Here is a 25,720-nt window from a genome sequence, read left to right as displayed (position 1 = left end):
TAGGCATCTGAGGTGGGCCGGCCACAAATATAATGTGCACGACTGAGCCTAGGGTGAGCTATAACAGCCATAACACGGGCTGAGCCATAAACAAATTTGGCATGTAAATACTGCAATAAACGTTTTGGGGAAAAAATCACAAATTGTATTCTTTGGACATGCAGAAGCATTTCACTTCAGTACATTAGATTGCATCACTGTATTGAGTTGTATTCATTAGAAGTCATAGTTTCTAAACATGAGTTTAGAAATATTCATGCCCCTCCCAGCCGCCACCCTGACAATAATGCCATTAGTGAACCAAAAGGCAAGTCACTTGTGATAGTTCCCTAACTGTGACATATATTGTTTTCATAGATTGAGTATGATTATTATCTAAATATGCAAAACAGAGGTTCCAGTATGGCCCATATTCTGAAATGTTGTATTTCAAGTTGCTCTTAAATGTGGTAATGCAGCAAAACGAGTGTGGAGGGAAAATTACACATTTGTAACAATAGCTGCGCTAAGTGATTATCGAGATGGAACGTGCAGAAGATTAGAGGAAGTGGTAAGAGGCTGGGCTGAAACATGTTGCTTGGCTGGCTTCAGTTAGAAGCAGAACAAAAGTCTCATCAGGCTTGAGGAAGCGGGTGGGTCTGTGGTCAAGTAGAAGAGCCCTTTTCAGTAACAAATGAGATACGATCATGGGGCTCCGAAAAAAGAAAAGAAAATGTAAGGAATTATTAATGTCAAAATTGTGGCATGATAAGCAATATATCAGAGTGTGTTGTTTATATATTTTTAATAAGTTTAAAATTGTAGTTGTATATTGTATATATATGACTGTATGGTTTATATAAACTGTCAACACATATTAAGAATATGCATGCCCTCGTTGCCAATGCTCTATACGCGTTATAATTGTTAGCATTACATTGTGAGATGTAAATTTTGTCAAACCATAAACATGGATGTTGGAAATGGCCTTTTTTGCAGGATCATCCCCAAACTTTTTGCTTCTTCTTCCTATTTTTTGCTGACCTGTTTGTGTTGGTTTTAGGACTCTGGGCACTTTACCACTGCTAATCAGTGCTAAAGTGCATATGCCTTCCGTGAAATTGTTATGGATTGGTGTTTCCATGATTGGATATTTGATTTACATGTCAGTCCCTAGTAAAGTGCACTCAGGGTGCCAAGGCCTGTAAATCAAATGCTACTAGTGGGCCTGCAGCACTGATTGTGCCACCCACATGAGTAGCCCTGAAAAGGTAACTCAGACCTGCCACTGCAGAGTCTGCACACAGTTTGTAACTGCCATGTCGACTTGGCAAGTGCACCCACTTGCCAGGACCTAACCTTCCCTTTTCTTACATGTGAGTCACCCCTAAGGTAAGCCCAAGGTACCCCTGTGGGCAGGGTGCAGTGTATGTGAAAGGTAGGACATGCCCTGGTGTGTGGGGCATGTCCTGATAGTGAATTACTGCCAATTTCGTTTTTCACTAATGCAAGGCTACCTGTTCCCATAGGGGAGAATGAGGAGTTTGTTTATAACATCTTATAAACATAACTGGCCCTTGGAAAAAAGGTAGAGAAATAAAGTTTAGTATGCCTGGACTCAGAATCTAAAGATGTATCTTTTAGTGAAGGTGATGTTTACATTCTGTGTTTGAAAATACCACTTTTAGAAAGTAGGTATTTTCTTGCTCAACCATCCAGTGTGCCTCTGCTAGGTTTGTGTATTGCATGTCTGGCTTTTGGATGACAGGGCTGGAGAGGGGCAGCGACTCCAGAGGTCTGATGAGTCAGGGCTGGGCTGAATAGGCCTGGTCTGCATTTGGAGTGGTGGGAGGAGTAGCACCTACACCTGAAAACACCCTCCGCATGCTCCGCAAGATCTTCCGCTGGATCCCCACCGACACCAGGAAGACCGTCACCCACGCCCTCGTCACCAGTCGCTTGGACTATGGGAACACTCTGTACGCTGGCATCACCATCAAGCTGCAGAGGAAACTGCAACGAATCCAGAACGCTGCCGCACGACTCATCCTGAACATACCCTGCCACCACCACATCTCCGGACACCTGAAGAAACTTCACTGGCTCCCAGTCAACAAGAGGATCACCTTCAGACTCCTCACCCACGCACACAAAGCCCTGCACAACCTCGGACCAAAACTCATCAACCACCGCGTCTCCTTCTACACTCCTCCGCGCACCCTATGCTCGACCGGACAAGCCCTGGCAGCCGTACCCCGCATCCGCAAAGCCACCGCCGGAGGAAGATCCTTCTCTTTTCTGGCAGCGAAGACCTGGAACTCCCTTCCCAGCCACCTTCGCGCCATACAGGACCACCTCTCCTTCAGAAGGCAGCTCAAGACCTGGCTCTACGAGCACTGACCCCCCCCCCCGCCCTCCCCCCCAGCGCCTTGAGACCCTTACGGGTGAGTAGCGCGCTTTATAAATGTAACTGATTGATTGATTGATTGATTGAATAGGGCTGTGCCTGCCTTCCACAATGACGGCTCCGCCCTTTCTGTGGTGTGTCTGGAGCCAGGGCTCATACTGACAATGGAGGTTGTTGTGCACTTGCAAAGTACCCCACAGAACTGGTTTAGGCTGGGTACAGACACTCTCTGCCTTCAGAGAACAAAGGATTTGAGGGTATAAAAAGAGGGGCCTAGACTTCTAGATCACTTCTGGGAATCAAGAGGAACCTTTGCCAAGGAGAAGATCCAGAGAAGCTGAGGAGGAATACTGCCCCTGTGCTGTTTGCTGTCTGGGGTTGGCCTGCAGTGTCTGCTTGCTGCCAAGGAAGGAGAACAAGGATTTTGCTGTTTGCTTTGTCACCTGCTTGAAGAAAAGATCTCCAAGGGCTTGAAACTGAGCTTGCCTCCTGTTCTGAAGTCTCAGGTACACAACGACTTTACTACCAGCTCCCCTGAATTTCCTTGCTGGGAATTCCAACCTGCATGTTGGTGCCTGCTGCTGTTTAGGACCCCTAGAGACTGTTTGTCATTGGGAGCTGGAAAATCGAAGCAACATCAAAGAAGCGTGTTGGATCCGCACCTGTTTTCCGACGCATCGCAGAAGAAACCATCAGCGCCTGCAGCGGCTTGAGTAATTGCCGCACAACGCATCAGGTTCAACAATCTTCGAAGTACGAGTTCACCGTACCGATCCCAACACAAGCCTTCTGTGCAGCTGCACAAAACCATGCATCGTACTGGATCGACGCATCGCATCTTTGGGGGCCGCAGTACGAAATAGATGCATCAACTCCCCACGCAGTAAGAAAACGATGCATCACCTCCTCTCCGGTAAGGAACTGACACATCAACTCCCCTGGGCTGCTGTAAGAAACCGACGCATCACCTCCCCCGGAGCAAGGATTCGACGCATCACCTTCCCTGAGTGTAAGGAACCAACGCATCACCTTCCCGGCGGCCATTTTGTTTGTTTTGCGTGACACATCTAAGGTACTTTTGAGAAAAGTGTTGCATTTACAATTTGCTTTGAACTAAACTATTTCTACAATTTGAAAGCCTTTATTTTTAATACTGTATTGTGGATTTTTGTCGTTTGGTCTTGGTTTGGTTTAGATAAAGGTTACTAATTTTTTTAAACTGGTGTGGTGTCCATTTGTAGTGTTTTCACAGTATTACTGTATGTACTCATAAATGCTTTACACACTGCCTCTGAGATAAGCTTGTCTGCTCATGCCAAGGTACCAAGGGGGTGAGCAGGGGTTATTCAGGAGTGTATCCCCCTACCCTGACAAGAAGCAAGGGTCCCTATTTAGAGAACCCAATTCCTAACAATGGACAACTTGATTAGCAGCAACAGGTGCATTCAATCAAGGGATATCAGATGGCACCATACCGTCTGGAACACTAGGTCCAGTCCTAGACTTTTATTTTATCAATCATTGTAATGGCAGTTTGATCTATTAGTCTCAAGTCGATTAATTGAAGAAAGCCAAGACTACAACCTTTATCATGTACTAATTTGCTTTTAAAACTAGCATTGGCAGACCAAATAGATCTTGCCAATGAAAGCCATATTGGCTTTGTCAATATTTTTAAGCCATGCTGTACAGAAGCGCTGCATCATAGCCTTTTTTTTATTAATTGCGGGGCAAGTGGTAGTGAGTGTGCCTGGGGGGCAACACAGACAACGGAGAGTGTGGGAAAAAAGCACTATGACATGACTAACACTGGGCATGCTATAGCATTTGTTTTGTTTCTTGTGGGGTGGAAGGCAACACAGCGGGAGGGGGACAGGAGGCAACACTATAATGGGAGGGATGGGCTGGGGCAAGCAGACAGACAGCAGAGGGTCAGCAGGCAAGCGGAACAATGACGAAGGGCGAGTACATAAGGGAGTCAGCTCAAAAATACAACTCTTGTAGAGTACTTAAACACAAAGAAAAAAGGAACCCATAAAAACATGATTAGAGGAAGGGCACAAATAATGCATTCATGCTTCAGGGGATGGACAAACACATGAAGAGGAAGAAGCCTATTACAGCTGCCCAGTAGGAAGCAAGGGAATGAGACTGGCAAAGAAACCAACCAATGGTAAGTTAAGGGCGGCCTCTGAGCCTACTGTTAGAAAACAAAAGGTCTCAAGGAGACATAAAAAGGCCTGGATTGGAACATTCCCTGCCCAGTTGGAGGGAGTCATCTGTTAACCATATACTTGAATGTTTATGCCAATCATAATTATAGTGAATGTTTCAGAGAGAATAGAGTATGGCAAACTAAGTGATTTTACTACACAGTGAAATTGATGCTTTTGTAGGCGTACTGCTTCACTTACCCCATTGTTCACATTTTTAGGTTTTAATTACAACAGTAAAGAAACAAAGCACAGGGGTGTTCTAAACACCTCATCATGAACTAATAAAATTGTAACAGGAAGTAGTCTGCACTGATTTGAATCCACTCTTTTCAAAACTGGTCTACATTTTACTTTTTATGATAAAAGGAAACTTACTTCGCAAATGCTAGATATATACATTCCAAAATTGGAAGTGAGTAACAGTGCATTGGGTGTTGAGAAATATGGTCTGCTACAACTCGTGTAAAAGAGCACCCAGTAGTACCCTTGCAGGTACTCTTGCATGCCTTTTTGAATTGTGCCTAAAGCATGGATATTTAGAAGGCCCATCGTTTGTCCCACAGTTCACGTCCTGCAGCTGCAGAGTTCTTGAACGAGCAGAGACGTCCCCACCTGCCAACACCACCACCTCAGCAAGGACTAGCCTGAGGATCCCTGGCTACCCCACAGTACTTGTCTTTCAGGCCAGACATGGTACAACCACCGCAGAACGTTAGGAAGGGTAATAGTCAAGCATCTTGCAATGCTTACAAATGGCAGTGGTGGTTTGATTGGTAGCACATCTATTCTCTTTGTGCATTCAATGTATGCATCCAAGTATTGGTGCCCCTCAAGGTTACAGTGACTGCACCCCACTACCTAAGATGCCAGAGACTGGAGTCCAATAGGACCCAGTAAAAGTGCAAAATAAAGATATAAACCTCGGCACTCTAATTCAATTGTTTGACGGACAGCCAGCATTTGAACTCGAGCAGAGAACATGCAGGGGCATTTCATAGCCAAAGACTATGTTGAAGATTGAAACTAACAAATAACCAGAAGATTTACTAAAAAGAAAGAATACGAAAAAATACGTGGCGCGGTCTTCTCTTCCAACAAGAAAATCCAAATATATTTTGGGGAGAGACGAGTGCCATATAAGTGATATGGAGATTTTTTTGACCCAAATACCGTGTGTCGCCCGCTTGATACAACAACTGAAGCCTTGAAAAACTTTCTAAGAAACGAAACACGTGTCGGCTGCCGGTTCAACGCTCAAAAGGAAGATTGCCACACCAAGCTGTCTATTTCCAATTATACTGTTATTGTGTTTCAAATTTGAATGTTGTGATTTAATATTTTTGTGATATATTCATATTAAATCAATACAGCAAGAACGGAATTGAAGTCCTGCTGGTACTTTAAATGGATCTTTGCTAAATAACTATATGAATTGATGTAACAATTGAATTAGAGTGCCGAGGTTTATATCTTTATATCGGCAATGCCTCATGTTTCCATTTTGGTTTACCTTTTGTTTGCTGAAGAACACCTCCACTCCTTCTTCTGTTGTGCTCAGGGGCGGTTCCTCCTAAAGGGCAGATGAGTGTCATCCCACCCGCTGCGAGCGCAGCAGGCAAACGCGAATAAATAAAATGGCATGGCCATGCCATTTTATTCATTTTAGTTTGCCAGCGGCTCTCCCTGGGTACAGTGGAAGTGTGAGGGCAGGGGGCGGGGCTGAATCCTGCGATTGCAGGTTGACTGCAGCCCCTGCCAGTGTGCATGTCACACCGGCTGACTGTCTTGCTACAACCAGGCTGACATGTGCACTGTAGACTCAACAATCTCAGGGTTGTCAAACCGCCAGGGCATTGCTGGCACGGTTCCCCAGCCTCAAAAGGAGTGCTGGGTTAGGCTGCTCCAAACAATCCTCGAGCTGCTCTCATGCTGAAAGTAGCATAAGAGCAGCTCCAGGATTGGTTGAATTTGTTTTCCACTGGCAGGAAGCAAGTTCTTCCCTTTCCTGCTCGTGGATACCAGGATTGCCAGGAGAGGTGTGTCACATCAGGCAGTAACAGCATCTATGGGAAGTTTTGCGCCATTGTGCCCATCATATTTTCGGATTGCTAGCCTCCACTGGTTGTGCAATCAGAATAGAGGCCATGGGGTGAGTGCAGCAGTTGAGTAAGATGCCCATCGATATGTGTACTGCCACTTGCACAGCTGTGTCCATGGCAGTACATGAAATCGAGGCTTCTCGGGAAACTGCTGGCATCAAGACCTGATGGTCTTTATTATGTGTGATAAGATTGAAACCCAGGTCGCCCTCATCAAATCAAGAGAAAGCTCCAAACTCGACAGCCTCACCGCCTCACACAGCATGGATGGTGGGCACTCAAAGACTGACTCTTTGCCTGTTACTGCTTCTTCTCTCCCTACGTGGATGCACAGGAGAAGTGACAAAAGCCTTCACTCACACTACTTGACACCCAAATACCGAATAAGTGGTCTACTGGTTGATCCAATCTGTGCATGGCACTGCCAAGAAGCCCAGTTTCTGACTAGAGCACAGCCTTTGCCCCTCTCTATGTATTGTGTCCTGTGGGCTGAACCAAAGTATGACTGACAATTCAACAGAGCAATAGCTGAAGAGAGCTGACCTAAAGTCCCTATTTGCTTATATTTATTATATTTTAATGATGTATTATTCTCCAAGTCTTGCAGATATGTAAAGCTGTTGCTAGGCCACTCTTAAAAACTGTTCCATTCAGGGGGCAGCACCCGTTGATGTTATCTATCGGCTAGGACACTTACTTCAGAAAGGAAATGTCTAAGAGTATATGCAAAGCTGGCAGGTGAGTCACAAAAAAGCGATTACCAAATACAATTCTTTTGCGAACCGCTATTAGGTGATCGCTGTTACTAATGTACATGCATGTTATCTAGCGCCTATTCTGTAAATAGCGAGTTGTGATGAGTGACAAATAGACCTGCCTCATGAATATTAATGAAGTAGGTCGCAATTTGTGACCCACTAGGATTTGCTCCCGTCATAGGGATGGTGGTGATGCAGATTGGTGCCTATAATTTCTATACACTTCCAGGTACAAAGTAAATTCACAGTCACACGCACATGCACACATCATTCACTAGGGCCCATCACTCCAACAATCACTAATAAACTTCATAGAACCTGTAAATACAAAGGAAACCAACACCAATCTACGTTCAGTGCGAGGTCAAATGGATCATAAACGATATGACTTGATCTGTAGAATCAAACATCAGTAAAATACATTTGGAACTCAATAATTGACAAGAAATAATCACCAAACTCTGTAAATCGAATAATGGTTATTTATGTAAAAATTAGTCATGAAGGAAAATAAACATTCTCTCATAGTTACCTATTCTAGCTAAATGATTCAAAAGTCAGGACAGGTTTCTCAGCAAAGTCTCTCGAGTCTCCGTCCTCAGCATCGATCCTCCACGGACATAGGTTCGGGAAGAAATGATAAAGCTTCGCCAAATCCCTCTCTAAGCTAAGAATATTTATAGAGAAAGTTACAAAATAATGAAACAGATTGTTTCCTAAAAGTCTATAGCTCCATTGAGCAGAGCGAGCAGGAAAGGAAATCATCTCTGCAACAGTTCGAAAATCTCCGCTCAATTGTCACAAAAATAAAAACACGGAAAGAGGAAGCACAACTAGATAATGTCGCCTTCTAAAAAATTACAAAATATTTTCCTCCGGAATCATTCTGAAGCCACCGCAGTTATATCAAATGTTCATTGCAGCTGTATCTTTCTCAAGGTTGTTCCTGCTGAACACTCCGAGCAAATGACATCATGGAAAATTCTTCTCAGCCACAGACCACGATCTGGTGACTCTCAACCAGCTTCCGAAAGAGGCCTTGTCACATAAATTACATCAACGCAAAAGCAGGCTTCAAATATTGGCCATCTTGGATTAAGCCAAAACGGACCATCTTAATTAAAAGAAAGCAAAACAACGTTACCACATCATAATGATTAAACAGTGTTAAGTCCCACTAATACCCCTATGTGTATGTAATTATCTAGCCACTTGCAACACAAAGAAGCATTAATGCACGTTATTTTAAAAGCGCAAACACACTACAAAAGACACTTTTGTCACACGTATTTAATTAATAGCACATTAATTTAGTTCACGTAATTAATTAGCAACATACAAGCATCCCACGTGTAATTTCTCTCACTCATTAGTCATGTTGATTAGTTCTAGACAAACGACAAAATTAATAGTTAGCGTTTTATTTCAAGTAATTTTAATCACAACATGTAAACAAAACTAAACTTATTTCTAAATAAATTTTCGACAGAAAACTCTGCTCCATCAATCCCCCCTTTGATAATATATTATCACCAAAAAATCAACCCCAAAAATTTAATCAAAAAGGAAAAATGTTGTCAAATTTCAGTCCCATTCTTAGAAGTGATTCAAAATGTCTTCTTGTATACATAAAACATAGACATACTACACACCACTCTCTCTTTCATCCTCTTCTTTTGACTCTAAATACACACTCTCCCTAAATTTTTCCATTTCAATTTCTTCTGGATCTCTTTTTAACCTCTTTTGTTTCTTTTCAAGATTCCCTTTAAAAATCTTCTTTCTCCCTCCCCTGTTTTTACAACACACACACACTAATCTCAAAATCAACAAAACAACTATCACACAGATTAATGGGAAAAATATTTTACCTATAATGGTGCTACCTATTTTAGTAATAATACTTTTAAAAGCAAGCAGTTTATTAGCCATTTTAGTCCAAATGCTTTCCGCTTCCAGTGGTACTAATTCTTCATGCAAATCAGTAATATTTTTGATATAGATCTTCAGATCTTTACTTTCGTCAGGAATGTAAGTGCAACAATGTTGAACTTTCAGCATTCCACAGACTCCACCCTCTTTTGCCAAAATGATATCAAGGGCAAGTCGATTTTGCATTGACATGGCACGTACGGCAATCATTTCCGTATCTACCAAACGAAACCCTCCAGCTGTACTTGTCGATAAGCGATTCACCACTGTTGACAGTTTCCTAATGCCATAAGCATTTAAAGAAATTCCCACTGCTGGAATCAAAGCTCCAAAAATATCACCTACAATTTCTGACCAAGTTTCTCTCTTAAAGCGTTTTAGTATATTAATGTTTTCAGCATCTTCTAACTTATCTACATGAAAAATCTTCGGAAAGACCAGGCCAACATAACATGTGCCATACCAATGGTCAGGCAACCTGTAATAAGCCCTGTTTCCACAAATATAATACACTCCTGGGAAAACTGGATCTTCTCCTCCCTTAAAACCCCAACCTGTCGCAATGAAGTATGTATCATGGCACTCACTGGTCCCAACAAAATAATTATCATATTGGGATCTCCCTCTGGTAATACAAAGTTTACCTTTCTGCGGTGCGTCCAATGCCAAAGTTGGACTAGCTCCACTCTTCAACTCTTTCCCCATTTCAACGTCCCAAATTGTTTCACTCATTTTATATTTCCCTGCCTTCTCATGCATGCTCACTCTTCTTTCCTCCACCATGTCTAGGAAAGCCTTTTCTTCTTCTTTCAAACTACAAGTTAGATTGTTCTTAAAAATGTAATCTAATGTTAATTCTTTCGTTTCTACAAAAATCTCACCAAAAATATTAGCTTCTTTTGCAGGATTCAATTTCTTATTCATAGACAATTGTCCAAAAATGTTATCTTTGTTAGACATCTTATAATCTATTTTCCCTAGCAAATAAAAAACACTACTTAATATACCACATGAAATTCCATATGTAGCTGGTAAATGGTGATAAGTAACACCTTCTGAAACGGATGCAGCTAATTGCATGCAAACATAGCAATCCCTAACTTCCATTGTCTTCACATATTCATATAAAAACTTAGAAAAAACATTACTAGAAAAATCATTAATTGACATATCTTTATGCATGTAGCTATCACTAATTCCAGTTGAAATTACCTTTTCTGTGTTTTTATCTATGTTAGTCCTTTTTTCACTATAATCTTCTGGACCTATTTTTACTCCAAAAATTACTAATAAAGCAAAAATTCCCCATAATAGCATTAATAAGCTAGTACAGCAACAGCACATCCTGCACCAGTTTCTCAAAATGGCACATCTACTTTTATTATTCTCTGTGTTAGCCATTTTACTACTTCAGCAGTGTCTTTTAACTTAGGGCAGTGTCCTTTGACTTAGCCTCTACTACTCCACCACCAAAATTTCAAAACTTTAGATTTTTTCAAACAGCTAATTTTCAATTTTCTTCTCTTTACTTTTCCCAAGTGACTCCTTTAGTTCACTCAGTTTGGATATTCATCACTTTTCACTTCTTCTTCAGCAACATCAAATTGTATCAAATCTCCAATATCTTCATCATCTGACTCTCTCTTAATGTCAGTCAAGATGACTTTCAAAATTTCACCAGATTCACCTTCAACCACTTTTCGTACAGTCTCCTCTGGATTTTCTTGATCTTCTATCTCTTCACCTTCAGACAGTGTCACATACATCCATTCTGGCGACCTATACTTCTGGTTGGGTTTTCTGTTCCTCTTGATTTCTTCTGGTTCTGCTGTCTCTTTTCGTTTCTCACCCTTTGCTTTATTCTGACTGGACACCTCGTTCACCTGTTCAGCTTTTGATGAATTTGTCTTTACCAGTCTGTATCTCAGCCTTTTCACTTTGTTAGGCCACGAATCTCCTTTCACAACCCTTTTTGGTCTCACTTCTTTATTTTTCCTTTCTCCAATCCAAGTTCTCTTTCTCAGAACTCGACCCTCTTGTTCGTCATTCTCACTCTCATCTGATTCTGTTTCTTTTGCTTTCTGTTCAACAACAGTTTCTTTACGCCTCACAGTTTTCCTCTCTACCAATCGAGATTTCCCTGTTTCTGTCCCTCCTCGCGTCTCCGAAACGCAATCTTCTTGCTGTCTGCTTGTCCCTTCACCTGACTTATTTGAAATGTTCCCTACACCTCCTCGGGGGTCTTCCGCAATCTGTCCCTCTCTGTCTTTTACTGACCCTACTTCTCCAGAAATAATCTCAGGTAGATTTTCACTTTCTTCATCTGTTTCTTGTATAATCTCTGGCGTATTATTTCTTTCTTCTCCACTGTATGTTGATACTTCAGGCTCTCTTACAGAATCAGATCTTACTGTTTCTCTTGAAACTTCTCTTCGATTGTCCAAAGAATCACTTGTTTCTCTTTCTGGATTCTTTTCTCTTGTCACTGGCTCATGTTCTGCATCATCACTTGATTCAGACTCTTCAAAATACTCCTTTCCAGTTCCGTCCTTTGGATTTGGAACTCTCAGAGTATGACTTGCATGTACCCACGCTTTTACACCAGCGCACTTCACTGCAGTTGTTGTCGTCAAAATGACTTGTCTTGGCCTTCCCCACCTTGGAACCAAGCAGTTTCTTCTTCTGTGTACTTTAATCCTCACCCAGTCACCTGGACTCAAATCATGGGCTTGCTTCTTCTCAAGGGTAGTCGCGTCTTTTCCAACCTGGTGAAACACAGAATGAACTGCGTCAGCCAGGCCTTTGCAGTAATCCAAAATCATATCATCTGTTATCGTCATCAATTTGTTGACAGGTACAAAAGCATGTCTCATGGCACGACCCATTAAAATCTCATGTGGACTAAGTCCGGTGGTTCTGTCTGGAGTAGATCTAATAGTCATCAGAACTAGAGGCAGAACATCTGGCCATTTCATTCCAGTAGCCAGACACATTTTGCCAATTCGGTTCTTTATTGTGCCATTTACTTGTTCTACAACACCAGAAGCCTCTGGTCTGTATGCACAATGCAACTTTTGCTGTATGCTCAATGCTTCACAAATCAAACCCATGAGCTCATTGTAGAAGTGTCTACCTCTGTCTGATTCAATTGTCACTGGAAACCCATACCTAGGAATCAACTCTCTCAACAGTAACTTCGCCACTGTTATTCCATCATTTCTTCTAGTCGGGTAAGCTTCCACCCACCTTGAAAACAAACAGACTACCACTAGAACATACCTCAACTTGTTCACTTGGGGCATTTCAATGAAATCTATTTGCATTCTGGTAAAAGGACCTCCTTCTCTGCCTATTGTCCCTAGACTCACCACTGTCTTTTTCCCAGTATTGAACTGCTGGCAAATCAAACATCTTTGACAGATGCTTTCTGCAATCAATCTGAACTTTGTATTGTACCAGGTCTGTTTAAAGGATCGAATCATCGCATCCCTTCCCAAATGTCCCTGTCCATGATACATTCTTGCCATTGTTGACAATAGACTATTGGGCATTACTGGTCTCCCATCCTTATAGACCCAAACATGGTCTGACTCTCTTGGAGCACAACCTGCTTTAATCCAGTCTCTCATTTCCTCATCTCCTACTTCATCCTGCAATTGTTTCACTTCATCCCACGTCTCCAGGACATTAGTAAACATCACAATACAGGAAGACATCTCTCGTTCACGGGATTTGTTAATTGAAGTATTGTTTCTAGCACAGTATTGTGCTATGTCATTCGCAAATCTATTCCCCAGGGTAATGAAGTCATTTCCCTGTCCATGAGCAGCACATTTCACAACTGCTAGTTCTTTAGGCAGCTGTATTGCCTCTAACAACTTCCCAATCGCTTCAACATTCTTTATTGGAGTTCCACTCGACGTCAAGAAACCTCTTTGTAGCCACAATTAGCCAAAATCATGCACCACACCGAATCCATACTGGCTATCAGTCATCACAGTCACTCTCAGATTTTTCCCAATCTTGCAAGCTTTTGTCAATGCAACCAATTCAGCCACTTGTGCAGACCTCACTCCTTTCAGACACGAGGCTTCCATAACTTCAGAAACCTTGCACACTGCATATGCTGCATTTAGCACACCCTCATCATTTCTCAGACAAGATCCATCCACAAACAACACATGATCACTCTCAGGTAACGGAACATCTCTTATGTCCTGTCTTGGTTTCATGCAAAAATCAAGTACATCCAAGCAATCATGATCATTTTCACTCCCCACATTCACATTCTCCAAATCTGGCAACAAAGTTGCTGGATTCACATTTACACATCTCTCAAGAATCACATTTGATGCACCCAGGATCACTTTTTCATATTTAGTCAGCCGACTATGTGACATGTATTGAGTTCTGCTTCTTGTCAAAAGAATTGCCACATTGTGAGGTACGAATACCCTTGCAGGATATCCCATTATTATGCCCTCACTCTGTTCCAGGCTTCTGCATGTAGCTGCTACTGCTTTCAAGCAACCTGGCAAACCCACAGCCACAGAGTCAAGTGTCGATGAGAAGTATGCAATTGGTCTTCTCAGTTGCCCATGTCTCTGAATTAACACTGAAAGTGCACAACCATTCCTTTCACTGCAGTACAACTCAAATTCCTTCTCGTAATCTGGCATTCCCAATGCAGGTGCTTCACACATTCTGCCTTTCAACTCTTCAAATGCTGCCATTTGTTCTGCATCCAATTCCAATGGGTCTTTCACCTCACTCTTTGTCAATTTAATCAGTGGCTTTGCTATCAGGGAGAAATTACTTATCCACTGACGACAATAACCCACCATCCCCAGAAACATCCTCACCTCTCTCTGGGTTTTTGGAGCTTTCATACCTCTGAATATTTTGATTCTGTCATCTGTCACTTTTCTCAGACCCTTTTCAATATTGTGCCCAAGATAATGAACCTCTTTCATGCAAAATTGCAATTTGGCTGGAGATACCTTTAATCCTCCATCTGCCAGATGATTCAGTAAAGCTATGGTATCTACTTCACAAGCTTCACGTGTCTTTGATGCCACAAGTAAGTCATCAATATACTGCACTAGCACTGAGTTCTCAGGCATGATCAAACTCTCTAGCGATTTCTTCAGTAACTGATTGAAAATCGAAGGACTCTCTGTATACCCCTGTGGGATACGACACCACGCTAAAATACGCTGGCCAAACCGGAAAGCAAAAATCGGTTGGCTGTCATGATGCAATGGAATTGAAAAGAAAGCATGACACAAATCAATTACTGTGTACCACTCAGCATCATGAGGAATCTGATACAAAATCACTGATGGATTTGGCACAATTGGACAGCATGCCACTACAATTTTGTTAATTTTTCTCAAATCCTGTACAATCCTGAACTTCCCATTGGGTTTCTTCAGCCCCATTATTGGTGAATTACACGGACTACTCAGTAATTCTCTCAGAACACCCTGCTGAATCATTTTCTCAATTATAGGTGTTATTCCCTCAACTATTTCTGGTGTCAATCTGTATTGTGGGATATTAGGGTATGCCACTCCCTCTTTTACTGTAATTTTTACTGGATCTACATTATTCATCAATCCCACATCTTCTCCAGTAAAATCCCACACTGCTGCTTTTACTGTGTGTTTTAACTCTTGAGGCAAATCATCTGGATTGAACACAGCATATGTTCCAACATTCTCACTTTCTCTATTGTCTAGAGTCATCCTGTACAAGACATCCTCATCCGGTGTCTCAAAAGCCACACCATCTGGTGTACAAAAAATTGTGCAATTCATTTTACACAATAAGTCCCTACCCAGCAAGTTCACTGGACTAGTGTCACAGACCACAAATCTGTGCATGTCTGAAAATTTCCCTATTCTTACCCTCACAGGTTCTGTAAATTGTGTTTTAATCTGTGTATTGGCTACACCAACTACTTGGATTAATTCGTCCGAGAGAGGAAGATTTCTTACATCTGCTGACCTGACAGTTGATCTTGTTGCTCCTGTATCCACTAAAAAAGTAATATTTTCCCCATTTACTTTCCCCATCTACAAATGGTCCTGCCTGGTCGATTTCTAGAGTTGCACCAAGTATGCACTCTTCCTCCTCTCTTCGGCACCGTCAACAGTCCCCTTCAGACTCACTCCCTTCTCCTTTTAACCAGTACTGCTGTACCGTGTTAGAACGACTCTTTTTAGTGTTTACCTGCTCATCATTGTAGAATCCCGAGTCCTTGTTATACTTTTGGGATCCTCTATTCTGTGGTAATGGTGGTTTTGGCTCCTGATTCTGCTCTCTGTTCTCTCTGTTAACTCTCTGCTGCTGCTGATGATGATTACACCCTTCGTTCTGCACCTGTTGATTCAAGGGTTTTTTCTCGTTATTCACTAATGGTGGATTGGTACACTCTGATCTCCAGTGCCCCAACTCTCCGCAATTATGACAAGGAAACTTCTTTTTCGCCTCTTCTAAGTTCCCTTTTCCTTTTCCTGTATATCTGGGCCTATTTCCCTGATTTTTCTCTTGTTCCACCAACTGTGCTTCTTGTCTTTCTGCAACTTTCACCTGTGCCCACATTGCCTTTTCTTTCAGCTGTCTCTGCTTTGCCTCGATTTCATCACTGAAATATTTCGCATGTCTCAGTATTTCATCAATCTTTTTACTCTGCCAGTCGACAGTGTGCTCACGAATTCTTTCACTAATCTCAGGTCTCAGGCCAAAGACAAACCTGTACACAAAATGACTCAAATCTTTGTCACCCAGGTGTTCATCTCCACTGAATTGTTTAAAAGCCAGTATCAGCCTTTCATAAAAAGCATGTACCGATTCTTTTGGTTCCTGATGTGTTCGATCAATTTTAACCCAATCTGTCTCTTTTGGTGGCACCTTGTTTTTCAGGAATACCATTACCTGGTCATATTTTTTCATAACCTCTGGATCAGGTGCTCCTGTTTTCGGATCTCTTGGATACTCTTTAGTAGGCCAATCTACAACTATTTTACACTCAGCCCACAAGTCTGCTGGAACAATTATATCAAACAGACTATTCAGGTCAATCCACAGGACTTTCGACAATTTCACAAACCTGTCTACCTGCCTATACCACTCGACGGGCTTTTCTCTCAATCGAGGGAAATCATTCGTAAATGATAAAATATCCTGTCTGGTCCATGGGACATGTACATATCCTCCTCCAGGAATCTCCCGCATAGGATAAGCATCCACTGTTTTTTCTTTCTCTCTTAATGGGAAAACTGCTACTGATTCTTCTTTTTTCTTATACCACCTTTCTTTCCATTTTTCCACATCACCCCATTTTCTTAATAAAGAAATCATCTCCTTGATCTGCCCTGTTCTACCAGCATTGTTCATATTTTCAATGTCTTTTTCACTAAACTCTACTCTGTAAGGTTTTTGCAAATTTTTCACCTTTTCAATGTCAACTCCCAATTCACTCGCTATTCCCTTCAGCTTTTCATAGGTATTTTTAGCCCTCCAAGTAATGCTCTTGCACATAAATACCAACTCTTTTTCATGATGATCTTTTAACATCTCAATAGGAATTGTCCCTGCAATAAACTCTTCCAATTCTATGCGCAACCTTGCCACATCAATTGCCTGTGCATTCTCCTCTTTCTTTTGGAGAACTTTCAACCAATCATTCAATTCTTCAGCTGTAATCTCTGTAGATCTTTTTACTACACCTTCAGAACCAGCGGGTTCTGTCATTCTTTGTGGTTCCAAAATTGACCCTCCTAACAAATCAATATTCAATCCTGAATTGTTCTGCACATCAAAACCTCCACTACATGTGTTTTGTCTCAAATTTTTTTCTCTCATTCTCATTCCTGATTCCTCTAAAGGACAAGAACCAACCAATCCATTCACAACATGTGGAACCATCAATCCTTTCTCTCCCAATTTTTCTCTGTCAAAAACTGGCAATACTGGACCTATAGTTACAGGCACTGTAACAGCTTCCAGGTTTCTCGTCAGCTCTCTGATTTTCTCAGTTAATTCAGATGTGGTTCTCGCTAATTCTTTAGTTCTCTCCTTTTCCGTCAAGGGGCTGGCATTTTTCAGATCAGGTGTCACAACCTCAGTTTCTTTAATTTTCAACTTATCTTTTACAGGAGTTAAAACTGGCATTTCATCCTCATGACCTGGACTATACGGAGGTGGTCTCTTGTAAATCATCATGTCATCTAAAATCTCATCATCAGAGTCATTAGCCCCATATCTCCTATTTCCTGCCTCAGGTACCCTTTCTTTTTCTTTCCTCTCTTCTTTCTCTTCAACAGTCCTCATTGGATATAACCCATCTGTCATATTTCCATCTCGCCATCGCTTCATTCGATCATGATGAGTCTCACGATCATGTTTTCTCCCAAACTGGTACCTGTAATTATTCCCGCTTCTGTGCATTTCTCGCTCATGTATCTCATCCTCCCATTCCACCAATGCCTCGAACTGTGTCGGTCTTGGTCTAGGCTCTAGATTCATCATCTTTTCCCGTAAATTTCTTATCACGGCCAGACTAAATGAACCATGTTCCGGGAACGCTAAGACACCATCTTGTTTCATATACTTAGCCCAGTTGTCTAACCATATACAGGTATGATACCCATATTTCGCAACCATGAAGGATGCAGGGGTCTTTACCGGAGGTAACAATTCACCCTCTCTTGTTATCACCTTTTTATCCTTGTCAAACCATTTTTTAATTTTACCGAAGAAACTCTTTTTCTTCTTTTCCTCCTGATGGTAATACATTTTATTTCTCTCTTTTTTTCTTCTAGTTACGGAAGGTACAATTTTACTTTACGATCTTTTGCCCAATAACAGCGCGACTCACACTAACGCACCAATCCTGGAGCGTCTACGTCACCCTGTACTCCTTCCAATCCCTGCACGGCTCACACCAACGCACCAATCAGAGCGCGAGCACTGTTCTAGTTCACTATCCAATCACAGCGCGGTCTGTATGACGTCAGTAGTAGCTGCAGCTGCTTCTACTCTTGTCTCCTATCACTCGTCTACCCCTCCTTTACAAAATTCTTTCAGTAGACTCTAAATTTCACAAAATCAATTAGTTACAACATAAAACATCTCCATTGTCGGTTTTGCTAACCAAAGAATAGTAAAGAAAACTTTTTCACAAGAATCCCGTCTTTCCCTGAAACAGCGCTCACTTCTGTTCCACTACGGAATTATTACTTTTGTTGACACAGTAGCACATCCCTCTACTCTGCCCTTCTATCATGCATCCATTAACTGCTTCCTCCAAGAATTGTATTAAGAGTTATCACAATTAACTAAATGCTCATACAATCACGCACTTTCATACCAGAAAAATATAGTACATTCACACAGAATTCTGCCTTTCCCGTGAACAGCGAACAGTCTGTCCCACTACAGATTTATAACACACGTTAACTAAGCAGCGCTTACCTCTGCCCAGTCCTTCAAACAAGCTCAGAGAATACCTATTACTCTTTCAGTGATAAGCTTTAACGGCAAGCCTTACGGATCCCTGGGACTTATGACCAAAATTTCACAGATAACCCTTTTGCCACCATACACACTCCTTTTACACTGAAAAATATATCCCTAATAGTAACACACAAAGATGTCACTAATTCCAAAACCAGACAATGTGACGCGCAACTTCAATTGTTACACGTTTTCCCTGCATACATACAGGTTCAACAATCCCGCCTTTCCCGAGAGCAGCACTACTTCCGTCTGCCCTACTACGGAACTGTCTCCAGCTTCCCACGTGCCAGAAGCCGTACTCACTACATTTAACTCAATACGACAACTTCAACATATATTATTAGTACATATACCAACATCAATCAATAATCAATAAATCAAAGAAGCCTATATACAAGCCAATTCAGATCAAATCAATAATCGAAACCATTCTATTGCTACCAGAAAACTGATGCAGATTGGTGCCTATAATTTCTATACACTTCCAGGTACAAAGTAAATTCACAGTCACACGCACATGCACACATCATTCACTAGGGCCCATCACTCCAACAATCACTAATAAACTTCATAGAACCTGTAAATACAAAGGAAACCAACACCAATCTACGTTCAGTGCGAGGTCAAATGGATCATAAACGATATGACTTGATCTGTAGAATCAAACATCAGTAAAATACATTTGGAACTCAATAATTGACAAGAAATAATCACCAAACTCTGTAAATCGAATAATGGTTATTTATGTAAAAATTAGTCATGAAGGAAAATAAACATTCTCTCATAGTTACCTATTCTAGCTAAATGATTCAAAAGTCAGGACAGGTTTCTCAGCAAAGTCTCTCGAGTCTCCGTCCTCAGCATCGATCCTCCACGGACATAGGTTCGGGAAGAAATGATAAAGCTTCGCCAAATCCCTCTCTAAGCTAAGAATATTTATAGAGAAAGTTACAAAATAATGAAACAGATTGTTTCCTAAAAGTCTATAGCTCCATTGAGCAGAGCGAGCAGGAAAGGAAATCATCTCTGCAACAGTTCGAAAATCTCCGCTCAATTGTCACAAAAATAAAAACACGGAAAGAGGAAGCACAACTAGATAATGTTGCCTTCTAAAAAATTACAAAATATTTTCCTCCGGAATCATTCTGAAGCCACCGCAGTTATATCAAATGTTCATTGCAGCTGTATCTTTCTCAAGGTTGTTCCTGCTGAACACTCCGAGCAAATGACATCATGGAAAATTCTTCTCAGCCACAGACCACGATCTGGTGACTCTCAACCAGCTTCCGAAAGAGGCCTTTTCACATAAATTACATCAACGCAAAAGCAGGCTTCAAATATCGGCCATCTTGGATTAGGCCAAAACGGACCATCTTAATTAAAAGAAAGCAAAACAACGTTACCACATCATAATGATTAAACAGTGTTAAGTCCCACTAATACCCCTATGTGTATGTAATTATCTAGCCACTTGCAACACAAAGAAGCATTAATGCACGTTATTTTAAAAGCGCAAACACACTACAAAAGACACTTTTGTCACACGTATTTAATTAATAGCACATTAAATTAGTTCACGTAATTAATTAGCAACATACAAGCATCCCACGTGTAATTTCTCTCACTCATTAGTCATGTTGATTAGTTCTAGACAAACGACAAAATTAATAGTTAGCGTTTTATTTCAAGTAATTTTAATCACAACATGTAAACAAAACTAAACTTATTTCTAAATAAATTTTCGACAGAAAACTCTGCTCCATCAGTGGCCTGCTGTGTTCACCTGTCCACCCTGTTTGCAATTGCTCTTTATTAAAGCAATCATTTTTTTTCAAACACAGCCCATTTTCCTTGAAGAAAAATGGGATGCAATTAAAAATAAAAATTAAACGTTTTAGTTTCATTTTTAAGAGTAGGCAGTGGTCAGTGGTAAAGTGCACAGCGGTTACGACCGCATTTCAGTTGCAAAACATTGCCACAAACCATTCAGAATCCATATTTGGAACGGACGCCTTGAACATGCCCCTTCCAAATAAAGATTCTGTTTGCGTTTGCAAGCCTAAACTACAATTCTCTGACAAGTTATCAAACTGCGACACAATTCTGCAAATCAGGTCCACTGCGACAGTAAAAATGCTTTGTACATCTCGGCCCAAATCCCTGCATGGGTCCCAAAACCGGGGTCTGTATTATGGAAAATGCCCAGGGGGCGCAACGGGAGTGTGTGCCCTCTTTGCACACACCTGGGGCACTTTGGTATTACAGAAAGGGACGCAGACGCTTGTGTGTCCCTTTCTGTAATACATATAGCGCTGGGCTACATCTAGCCCCAGCGCTATCACAAGGGGGTGTTCTCTCTTTTCCCCCTCCAGAGATGGCGCACTCTCACTGCACCTCCTGACAACTTGTTTGCCTCTGTGCCCACGTCTATAATACCATGGGGGTGCAGCGGCAAAGGAATTGCCTTATTGCACGGGGCCACACTCACAAGAAAATGAGGGCACACCCTCTGGTGATAGTGTTGATGTTATATGTGCACCAGTGCTATCTGTATTACAGAAAGCATCTGCCGCCCTTTCTGTAATAACAAAGTGCCACGGGGCGCAAAGTGGGTGCACGTGTCCGTTGCGCACCCGGGGCACTTTCCATTATACAGCCCCAGTTGTGTTATTCATTGGTGATCACAGGCTAAGACTCAGTACAGACTTTCACATAAAATTGATGCAAAGGCTCAAAATACATGGCTGACTTTGAACTGTCTGAAAGATTGTCTTAAAGATTGAAAAACCCTATGAATTATGAGTGAAAGCTTAATGCAAATGGGTATTTCTAAAGGCATATTTCGAGAGAAAGAAGCCTACCAGGTGTGGAAGAACACTGGAAAGTGCACTGCCAAAGATGCTTGTTTTTAATGAGGAATATCTGATTACCAGGGCCACCCAACTGATTTCAGTTTTTTCGGGCATCCCCCACCCATTTAGGGCCCAATACTCTCCATGACGTTCTGGCTCCCTTTCATAATGTTCTCCATGTTTTTTCTCGTGACCACCGGTTTCTCCGTGGTCACTCTCTGTTGGCGTGGCGCATGGAACAGATTCTGCTTCTTTGCCACTCTGATGTGCTACTTTACAGACTGCTACACTGTGATGGCTAAGGTTCGATGATTACCTGTGAAGTCACCTATATATCGTGACTTCACAGACTCAGGCCAAGATTTCTAAACAATCAGCAATTGCAGCGCAGCGACCCAAAATGCTGCGCTGCGTTGCATGACAGTGAGGGAGCAGGAGCGCGGCATATCTACAGAGATATGGCTCTCTCCTCCCCTCTCCCTAGCGGCAGCGCAGATTTTAGCTGCCGTGCTCCAGGCTCATGTCTTAGAGCTATAGTATTAGGATGTGCATGTGAGTCTACAATAGGTTTTGTGCTGGAAGGGTTCTCTTCCAGTACATAATACAATGCTTAGATACAGTTTAAAAAATGTCCTCCTTTGATTGCGTGCTGCACAGTGCATCATGCATGCAAAGTTGGAAAAGAAAGGAGAAATAAAAAAAAATCTAATTTTAATGCCTCTTTTCAAATGGCATTAACTTTTGGGGCTAAACCCTGTCTACTATTGTTTGTAGATAGGGTTTTGCATTAAAAGGCAGGGGCAGTTGCATGGGAGCGCCCATGTACCACCTGTATAGTGTCCCCTTATTTATTTATTTTTGAGATTTATACAGCGCGTACAATTGCCCGTAGGCGTCTCGGCGCTAGAAACTTTGAATGTATTCCCGAGGTTAAGCCGATAACTATTCTTGGTCAAACAGCCAGGTCTTTGTCTTTCTACGGAAATGCATCAAGGATGGGCTGTTTTTGATAGATGCTGGCAGGGAGTTCCATAACCTGGGAGCTGCCACAAGGAAGCGTCTATCGCCCCAGTTAACTGTTTTTGTTTGTGGTATTTGAAGAATTTTAAGGTTGTTAGATCGGAGCGATCTTATGGAGGACTGGTATCCGAGATGGGATTTCAGGAAATGTGGACCACAATTGTGCAATGCTTTATAGAGTATGCACAGCGCTTTAAACTTGATCCTATTTTGAATCTTGAGCCAATGCAGGTCCCTTATAGTCTCAGAGATTGGTGAGAACTTGGGGATTCCAGACAGGAGGCGGGCTGCAGCATTCTGGATAGCCTGCATTTTATTGGTCACTCTTGCTTGGGCGTTGATGAATAAGCCGTTACAATAGTCAAGAGATGACAGCACGAGGGCGCTTACCAGCGTCTTACCTGCTGAGGTTGGTAAAAACGGCATGATTTTCTTGATCAGCCTGAGTTTGTGATGGGCTGTTGCTGCTATTTTATTTGAGTGGGCCATAAAATTTAGTTTATCGTCAAAAATCACCCCCAGATTTCTGACGGTGATGGCTGGTGTAGGTAGTGATCCGTGCATAGGGGGCCACCAGATGTTTGACCATCCTGGGGAGAGATGTCCAAATATGACGACCTCCGTTTTTTCGGCATTTAACTTTAGACAGTTAGAGGCCATCCACTCACCGATCGCCCGCATGCCCTCTTGGAAGTTTTCAGCTACCTTGTCTCCATTCCCGTTAATGGCCAACACAAGCTGGGTGTCATCCGCGTACGAGGTGAGGCTCATCCCATAGGCCTTGATGACCGAGGCCAGGTCCGACACGTAGATATTGAATAGTGTCGGACTAAGGGATGAGCCTTGGGGAACCCCACACGGTAGTGACAGTTTGTGCGATTGAAAGGGCCCCAGTGTGACCACCTGTGATCTACCGGCCAAGAAGGAGGAGAGCAGATTTCTAGCCATGTGGCGGATGCCCAGGTTTTCGGCACGGTCGACCAAGATCTTGTGGTCGACCGTGTCGAAGGCTGCCGACAGATCGAGCAGTACGAGTATTGCTGTACCTCCCTGGTCCCGGATCACTCTTATATCCTCTGTAGCTTTTATTAAGGCAGTTTCGGTTCCGTGGAACTTGCGGAAACCAAATTGGGTGTTGTCCAGTAGTTGATGTTTTTCTATGAACTCTGAGAGTTGTGAGTTCATAGCCTTTTCCACTGCCTTTGCTAAAAAGGGGAGACTGGCTATGGGGCGGTAGTTTTTTGGTTGGTCCTTGTCCAGATTAACTTTCTTAAGTAGGGGTTTGACCAAGGTATTTTTAAGGGAGTCTGGGTATATTCCAGTTCTGAACATTGTGTTGCAGATTGATACAATGTCAGGGGAGAGATAGTCCATAATCAGACGAATGACTTTTAGAGGACAAGGATCTAATGCTGAGCCTGAGTTGATAGTGGCCGTTATTTCCTTGATTTGTGTTTCTCCAAGGTCTAAGGACTGAGAAAATTCGATATTGTTGGTCCCGTTGTTAGATATGGGGGGGCTAATTACTGTTTTTGTGGAGAATGCTTGATATATATCATTCACCTTTGTGAAAAAGAAATCAGCCAGAGAATCACAAAAGACTTGGGATTGTGGAGGATTCAGGTCCGGTGCGTTTCCCGCTAAGACCTTAGTTATCTCAAAAAGTTTTTTACTTGAGTTTTTAGCAGAATTGATTTGTTCAGTGAAATAGGATTTTTTTGTCTCGACAATAAGGGCTTTGTATTGTCCGAGTGCTTCCTTATAGCTGGTCTTGCTTGCAGCGCTGTAGGATCTGCGCCAATGTCTCTCCCTGTTTCTACAGAATTGCCTCTTAATACGGAGCTCCTCTGTAAACCATGGGGCTGATGGCGTTGCTCTATTTCTAGAGAGTTTTTTAGTTGGGGCTAAGGAGTGGGTGGCGGTACCTATCCACTCCTGAAATTGTCGTGTGGCCAAGTTTGGATCAAATGTTGAGTCAGGACGAGTTTTTTCAAGTAGGCTCGTTAGCTCAGCGTAATCGATGTCCTTCCAAACTTTGATGGTTTGTGGTTTCGGTACAGAGTGGGGTCTGGGTCTATTTAATGTGACTGATATTTTTATAAAAATGGCGAAGTGGTCGGTCCATGGCATTGGTAAGGTATCTATTATTTTAACGCCTTGCATATTAGTAAAAATGCTGTCTAACATGTGACCGGCTATATGGGTGGGGGTGGTTACCAGTTGCCGAAGACTCATAGTGTGCATGTCTGATATCAAGGACTGGGTATCTTTGTCAAATGCATTCTCAAGATGGAAGTTCAAGTCGCCCAATAATGTAAATGAGTCTTCCAGCGCTGGAGCTTCTAGTATTGCACCCAGATTTGCTAGAAAGTTGGTGCGAGAGCCTGGTAGTCGATATAGTAGGATGCCTTTAAAATAAAAGGATGGGGTGAGTTTAAGATCGAAAAGAAGGGCTTCGCAGGAGGTGGAGTGAATGTGAGATATTCTGACCGTTATGTGGTCGCGGGCGATGATGGCTAGTCCTCCTCCGCGCTGCCCCACTCTATCTAGGCGATAGGCTTTATAGGCTGGGGGGGTCGCAACTGCCATGTCAGGATCGGATGCTCCATCCGTCCATGTTTCCGTGAGAAAGAGACAATCAAGGTTGTTGTTGATAATAAGATTGTGTATTTCTTGTCGGTGCTTGACAAGAGATCGTACATTGATTAGTGCAGCGGTGATGTTGGAAGACATAGATGCAGTGACAGCATGCGTTTTGATTTTTTCCTTCATTATCTGTAGCTTCACGTTACAGTGGGAACATATAAATTTTGTGGTATCTGACCATAGGTATGGATTATATTGAGCGCAGTAGGTGTTAGGCGTGCGCAGTGCCATCAATGTAGATTTGGGGTAGATGTGGGGAGCCTGTCGCGGGGATTGATCAAAGGTT

At 42.2% G+C, this 25,720-nt stretch overlaps 1 protein-coding gene across 1 annotated transcript in view; it reads left to right on the top strand.

The window, feature by feature from the left end:
• Positions 1–25,720, top strand: part of LOC146813088 (DELTA-thalatoxin-Avl1a-like) — a 35,689-nt gene that overhangs the window by 8,318 nt on the left and 1,651 nt on the right. The gene's annotated exons all lie outside the window — the stretch shown is intronic.

Source organism: Triturus cristatus, chromosome 7, assembly GCF_964204655.1.
Source record: "Triturus cristatus chromosome 7, aTriCri1.1, whole genome shotgun sequence".
NCBI lineage: Eukaryota > Metazoa > Chordata > Amphibia > Caudata > Salamandridae > Triturus > Triturus cristatus.
This window is presented reverse-complemented; position numbering and strand designations above follow the sequence as displayed.